This window comes from Bos indicus, chromosome 26 (assembly GCF_029378745.1).
Source record: "Bos indicus isolate NIAB-ARS_2022 breed Sahiwal x Tharparkar chromosome 26, NIAB-ARS_B.indTharparkar_mat_pri_1.0, whole genome shotgun sequence".
In the NCBI taxonomy this organism is placed as follows: domain Eukaryota; kingdom Metazoa; phylum Chordata; class Mammalia; order Artiodactyla; family Bovidae; genus Bos; species Bos indicus.
This window is the reverse complement of record NC_091785.1, coordinates 22205869-22213402: the sequence shown is the minus strand read 5'-3', so window position 1 is coordinate 22213402 and position 7534 is coordinate 22205869. Positions and strand designations below refer to the sequence as shown.

General features: G+C 45.2%; 1 protein-coding gene across 12 annotated transcripts in view; it reads right to left on the bottom strand.

Moving 5' to 3' along the window:
• Positions 1–1275: 1275 nt before the first annotated feature.
• BTRC (beta-transducin repeat containing E3 ubiquitin protein ligase) overlaps positions 1276–7534 on the bottom strand; it is a 175546-nt gene continuing 169287 nt past the window's right edge. For all 12 annotated transcript variants that reach the window (XM_019952883.2, XM_019952884.2, XM_019952886.2 and 9 more), the window contains one exon: positions 1276–5896. The gene's annotated coding sequence lies outside the window, so the exon portion shown is untranslated. The remainder of the gene's footprint in view (positions 5897–7534) is intronic.

Genomic DNA, 7534 nt, shown 5'->3' with positions numbered 1-7534 from the left:
CTGGGGGACCGAGAGGGTTCCCTGAGAGGCTCTGCTTCCGTCGGGGTGGGGAGGAAAAACGATTTCTCCTGGCTTCTGCTTCGTCTCACCAGGCACCCACCCGGCCTCTCCTGCTGCTAACAAAGTACCTTTAATTAGCAGCCTAATAAAACGCTCTTAATTGGCAAGAGCCAATCAGGATGAAGAGAGGTCTCCTCTCTAGTCATTGCTGATGGTGGCAGAGCTTTACATTTTGAAGGGGAGAGGGAGTCCAGACCCAGCACTGCTTTAGGAAACTGTGATTTCAGGGTGTTTTCCAAAGTGTGCCCTAGACCCGTCTTCCTGTGGGGAATGATCTGACACTGGCTTTCAGGGTGAGACCCATAATCCTCGAGGCCCAGCCTCTGCCTAATTCTGGGCTCAGAAGTCCAGCCTACAAGCGACCACTGAGCCAATGCCAGTGGCCCCAGTGGTCTCTGCTGACCCCTCCCCTTCTCTCTTCACCCTCAGGGAGGAGACTCCAGTGTGGTCTCGGCAGTGTGGAGAGCCCCTTTTCTTGTTCCTCACATTCCTCATCTGCACAATGTCAAGGTGCACTGATGCTCTGTTCTAGCTCCTGACGTGCTCCTGTTCTAGCAAGGATAGTTCGGCACCAGGGTCCTGTCATCTAACAGCCGGAGAAGGCTGTAATGACCGCAGCTGTCAATCCAGGGACCACAAGCCAGGGAGCCTGGTCAGGCAGGAAGGATCACTACTAAGAGCCCATAGACAGCAAACAAGGATGGGTTAATTTTGCCAAGGTTCTTGCTTGTGACACCAGAAGGGAGGGGTCTAGTTGCAACCTGGTACCCACTCCCCTAGGTTTGATTCAAGCAGGGAAGAAGGGTGAGTTTCCTCCCTTCATTTTTATAGCTTGTTGGAATCTCTCTGGAAATTGGTCCCAAATGTGAGCTCTCCCATCTCAAAATTGATCAAATGGGATGCAGGGGAAACCCAAGTCTTTTCACCTGATAAGGAGGCAGAAGAAAACTTAAGCTCTGGGCTCAGGTTGGTTGGGCAAGGCTATGGTGACCAGTTCCCAAATTAGACATCACCTTGGCTTTAATTCAACATGGAACACTTAATTGTACGCCTGGGTCCCCACATTTACTCATATCATTTGGCCCTGACTCTTCTCAATGTTGTTTTTTCATATCAGATTTTCTTTAAAAGGTCTCTGTTTACTCCCTCAATTTCTATATTGAAAAAGTCATTGTCCTCTTGATGTTGGGGTAAAGAGACAAGACACCCAGAAAATTCACTTTAATCTTATATTTGTAATTAAGTTACCTTTTTTTTCTGAACAGTTAAAAAAAAAACACACTATATTATCATGATTCTAGGTTGTGAACATATCGGTACATTGACTACACATCACCATGACATAATCACAAAAGTCAAAGCAGTCGGTACTGAAGAGTCTAGAGAACAAAGGCTGAGCAAAAGCTCTCAGGGAGGCTCCCACTTGTTGCCAGGCCTGCCCCACAGCTGGAGTCAAGTGAACATCCCTCAGAACAGTCTGCATTGGGCTTGAGTGATCACTGATTTGGGAAAGTGTTAGTGTCCTTGGTACCCAGAGATCTAACCTTGTATTTTTTTTTCCCCCATCAACGTTCAAGAAAGGGAAAGGGACAGAGGGGAGGTGATGCTTTATAATGCTGTTTACTGCACTGACCTTTGAACACACAACCACAGAACCAATCGGAAGCTAAGGGTGGGCTGGAGAGATGCTGGCAGATGTCATCCACCTCCAGGAAACTTTAGATCATAGGTACTCAATTTCCAACAGAAGAGGTTTCTGGATATCAATGCATTAAGTTCCACCTGAAATCAGGTAGCCATAATCACACTTTTTTGGTTTCTCTCCTCAATTTCAAGGATTCTGAAGTCATAAATGAACTACAGGTAAAAATAACAAGAAGCAAAACTCAGCTTTATTCTACTAAGAGACGGCTGTCTTTTTGGCACAGATTATGTTGAGTCTATGGATAATGGAAGGGGCTTGTGGTCTGTCAGCGATCAGCTGTGTGGATCAAGTCTGGGGAGATGAACTCAGCCTGCAGGTTCGGGTACATTTGATAGAAGTGAGGGTTACTCTAGAAGGGAAGAGAGGAAGACAAAGAAAAGCAAGGGCACCCTTTCATGTTCTCCAGATCGTGGGAAGTCTGTTGAACTCAGAGAAATGGAGGAGGAGATCAGAAATGTGGATTAAAGTCATATGGCAAACCTGATCATCAGACAGGTAATGGGCATCTAAACAGCCCCTTTTACACCTGAAGTACCTTGGATTCCTCCAGAACCAAGTTTGCAGCCTAGCCTCTCTGGCCTGCACTATTCTAGGCAGGAAGGTGTTACCATGTAAGATGCCAAGAAGGCCAGCAGTACCAAAGTGTATAATTCTAGGGAAGAAAACGTTGCCCTAGTTATTAATATTCTATCTCCCCGACCACTCCACCCAAAGCCCTGAATTTCCACATATGACCAAGTGCTAAGTAACCACAGCTGTTCAGACCAGTGGGTACCAGGAAATGGCAGAGTGCATATTTTCTTCTCTTCAACTTTTGGTTTTACAAAATAAAAATAAAAAGGATTTTTCTTACTCAAGCAGAAAACAGAATGATTTAGGGGTCCCAGGATCCTTCCCCAAAACAAGTTATGAGGGCCAGACTTTATTACTTGTCAGTAGAATTCCAGAGAGTCTGTCTCTGAAATTTCTGGTAAAGAGTCGTTGGAAAGAATTTTGCCAAGAGACAAGTGTAAAAGGCCTCCCATTCACAATTCATGTCCACTTTCAAACTGCACATAGGGAAGTAAAAGGATGTTCTCAGCAGTGGAAATACACACACGTAGCAAGGCATGCTGGTTTTGTCCAAGAAGCCCCAGTGTGAACAGAGAACTCACAAGTGCCCATAGAGCAACCGGGTACAGGGGCATGCACATGCTCCTCACCTGCTTTTGAACACGATTCCTCTATCTTTATGAAATGTTTCTGGCAGGCCCACACTGGAATTTTAGTGAGAAGAGACTAATCTACAATGGGGAAGAGCCCAGAGACACCTTCACTTCCTTTTCTACCATTTCTTTGGAGGTGTTAAGACTTCTTTGTTTCTCTTTTCTTTTTAAAAAGGTCAAACTTTACATTTATTCTAGCCCAGTTGGGGATTAGTGATAATCAATTCCCACTGAAATCATGCAGAGATGGTAAGTGGGATTTACCTTCTCTGGAAATGAACTTCTACTTACCTGATTATTTCTTCTACAATGAACTGGTAAATGACCCCCAGAGCTGAGAAATGTGACTGACTCAAGTTTTTCAGACCACTTAACTCCATTCCCATTTCCAACAGGAGCAGAGGACAACTTGCAGAATATCCTTGATGGAGCTGATGGGCTTCAGACTGCAGGGTCCACTCTTGATCTCATTTATGATGTACTGGACAAGCTCTCAAAATGGTCTTAGAAACAACATAGCTTACACTGAACCTCTAGGGGCGAGCAAAACCCCAGGCACCAATGACTATTCCGCAGTTCCACTTCTGAATAGCAGCATATAAGAGAAGGGCTGGTAAAGTTATGGCTACTGGACAATATTTTGAAACAGTTCAAAATCCATTGCCTCTTTAGTGCCTGACCTGGGTGTTTTTCAGGGTGGTCAACCCTCTGCCTCATCTATAGAAAATCCTTAACCAATCAAAATCCATTAAGTCAAGACAATAGACAAGGAACCCTGATAGTGGCTAAATAGAAGACATTTCTCTAGCATGTGGGTAGTTGGTAAGGGTATTATACTCAGAAAATATTTCCCTGGCAATGACATATCATTACATTGGAAAATATTTTCTCTCTATAACCTGTTACTAAAAGCTTAAAAGCACTCATAAAGCAGGAAAGGACAAATGCATATGCACAGTCTGCCTCTCACTACACAAAAACATTCAGTCTGAGCACATTTTGGAAAGAGGATTCCTTCTGGCAAAGCAGAGGGAAGAGTGAGGATGGCTTTCTCTCTCCCCACCTCCCTTGCTGAACTAAAGTGGCCTGGCTTTGAGGTCACCTGCTACAGGCTCCCACTGAAATTTTACACCAGCTGGTTAAGAGAGGCTTTTCTTTTACTCAACTGCGTTGATTAGTATGGAAACAATGGGCCTGTCAACTCAGCTTCCAAGGGACCCTTGAGACTGCCCTGGGCCTTGCGGCTACTGATGGGTGTGTCTGTGTCCCATGAGATGGCTGGTGCAGGCCCACTCCTGACCTGGAAAACAAGTGGGGCACACGTGGATAGTACTCCCTGTGCTCCCAGGTTGGGGCACACATGCCCTCACCTGAAGCTCCTACTGGTCAGCCTTGGCCCTTGCTGAAGTTCATTTGTTTATGTTGCTCACCAACCGCCAGAGAAATTTTATTGGCTGGGAAGAGTGGAGAGTAAAATAAGGCCAGGAGGAGGAAGAAAAATAAAGAGAAGGCAGTTTCTGCACCATTAATAAACCCTGTATGCCAAACTTCACCCTGATTATCTCTCTCTGGCAGCTTTGCCTTTTATATATACCAGGTTTGGAAAAGCAGAAGGAAAGTTCTGCAGTGCAAGGCTGAGATGATTAGCTTGGTTTTTGAGGGACGATATTTACTGGCCTAAGTGAAAAAGACATCACCTTTTAGTCCTGACCACCTGGTAAGCTAGTCTGATCATGGTCTTGGCAAAGAGACAGGTGCTTTGGGTACTCGCAGGCCCTGATGAAGAAATCAGAGACGCGAACCATTATGCAAAGTACCGAGCAACTGGCTCCGGCCATTTCAGTTCTTTCTGTAGGCTGAGCCTTAGCAGTGATTTAAGATGAAGTACAATGCTTTTTATTACACATCTAATTGTTAATGAGAGGAAATGCAATCAGCAACTCCTTTCCACACTCTACATGGAATCCAGGAGACTGCTGAGTCCAGAAAAGATGTGGCCATTGATGGAGCCCAGGAAATTTCTGCCGCCTCCCTTCTGGGGGTAGGGGTGGGCTGTGTAACAAGGGGAAGAGAGAAGAGTTGCAAATATGATGAGTCCCATGTTTGAGAATCCATTGCTGCCACAAAGGGTCACTTGCGGCCAAAGCCTAGGTTTGAAATTTTGACTGAAGAGCATTTTAACTCTTCTAAGTATTGCATTTCCTCATTTGCCTCATGATAACTGAGGATACTTTCTTCATACTTTTTCTTCTCAGGTGGAGCAGAGAAACATGTTGAAGGCGAGTGGGGCAGCAAGGGGCAAGAGGGACAGAAACAGAGAAAGAGATGGAAGGAAAGAGGCCCAGATCTTCCAGGGCATATATTCTTGTTTTCTTTCTTTCTTGCCCCAGAGGCTAAACAGACAGTTGCCTCCTCCTAAGCACAGTGGGGCTGGGGCAGGTCCTGCTGGGTGCTGGGCATGCCTGCAGTTTACAGGGAGACACTGGGTGCTGTCTGGCTTGAAGCTGCGTTTCCTGTCCCCTAGAAGTGGCTCTCTCCCAGTAGGCTACACAGGGAAACTAGTTCTTCTGCTTAACAGCAAAGCAAGAGAGATTCTGGCAAAACACTAAATATATTTATAAGTCATCTTTGTCTGGAACCAAATGAGGAAAAAACAGGTGTGGAGGGGAGAGGAGGAGGGGAGGTGAGGTTTAAAAGTTCCAATCATTCACAAAAGATAAAAGACATCTTCTGATAGCAGCACGGAAGCAGTCAGCTGTGCTGAGTAGACCATCCTGGGTCGACTGCAGACCAACTGTGTCCCAATAGGAGTCTTAAAGCCCCGCTCCTCGGCTAGTCCGGGGAAAGTGGGTGGTGGTTTGATTGTTACTGTTGTTGCTCATCCTGGTATTGGCAGATATGTTAAATACCGCAACTTTAATGAGTCCTGTGTGAAAACAGAGCACAGAGTCATTAGTCCCTTTTCCTGTATTTCTCACTTTCTCTAAGAGAATATTAAAATAGCTGTCAATTGGGAGAAAGGCTCAGAGGTCCTTCCTAATACCTGCTCTCTGTCCATGCCACACAGGAGTTTCTGTCAAAGGCTACATGGCCTGTTTGGGGGCTCAGCAGGGCTCACTGACATGCTTAGGACTCTAAGTGCTCATGCAGAGTGACTCTGATGTCTAGAGATTAACAATGACTATGGTGGGTGTAGCACTGAGCTTTCACCTGATTCTTATAATGGTAGAGCAGGTGAGGACAGCTCTGAGTTTCTGGCCTTAGTGGCCATGAAAGCAGTATGCCACTGAAAAAAAGTGAGGGAGTAGGGGGAGGCTCTCTGGCTGCTTGGCTGGAGGGCACTGGTAGTGTAGATGAGGGGAGAGCCTGAGTGTTAGATGTGTGCTCCAGAAGAGCCCCTGGTACCGTCAAGGACAGGTGTGTAGGTAGTGATTGGAAATGTGGCCTAGAGATTAAGGCAGAGCTTGGGACTACACATACAAATTGGAGATGAGAGCTGAAGCTTTGGGGAGAGATAAGGAAGCCAAAGAAAGGAACTCAGATAAGGAAGAAAAGCCTGAGACAGACTCTTAGTGGATGTCTAAGTTTCAGGAGTGAGACAAAGAAGAAAATAAACAATCAGAGAGCCAAAATGCCATTGAAATCTGAGGAGGACAACATTTTGGCAAAAGGAGGGGATACCTATATGACAATTTCAATATTGATACTAATTAATGGTTACTTTTTTTTTATTGAGGGTCTGTTATGTGCTAGGCGCTGTGCTAAGCACTAAGATTTCTACGCATAACGTTTGATTCTCACAACAGCTCTGCGTCGTAGGTATTACAATTCTCAAGGAAACTAAGGCTCAGGGAAGTTGTTTGCCCAAGGGCACATGGCTAGGATTCTCACCAAGCCTGTCTCTGTGCCTTGGCTGAGGAAGCAGCACATCCTCTGTGAGAGAAGTGAGTGCTGAAGCTTGCCCAACAACACCCTATTCAGAAGAACCACTGCAGAAAGATACGCAGAAGAGTGTACTGAATGTGTGCTCCTGCCACAAGAACAGAGGCAAGTATAGGAAATGAGAAATCACAATAATGGCAATATTTCCCAGTAGCTAGTACAGTTTTTCCAAACTAGTGTTGACCTGTATCTGATCTGCTCAGGACCATCAGGTATGATCTGAGTATCCCAGAGATATAGGTTAAGATGAATATTAGGATCTTCTTCTGCCCTAGAGACAGGATGGAGATTTGAGTGGGAGGGTATCAGAGTTCTCACCAACTCGAGCTACTTCCAAGGTCAAAAAACAGTTGGAGGGGGCAGGGAATGCAGATAAGGGGGACAGAGAAAAGCTACCTTTTATAATCAAATGATACTGATAAGAGCTATGAGAAGGCAGCCTTGTGTGCTATTTTGCCAAGAGATTTTTTTCTTTCCAACATCAGATTATCTACTTGGGTTAAAGGGTCTCCATTGTAGGTACTAGTTTGATCTGGGAATTACAAAGCCACAGGCTTTGGGGTCAATACTCTTAGTTTTGAAACTGATTTAAATCTCATTTCCTTAACAATCCGACTAGGTG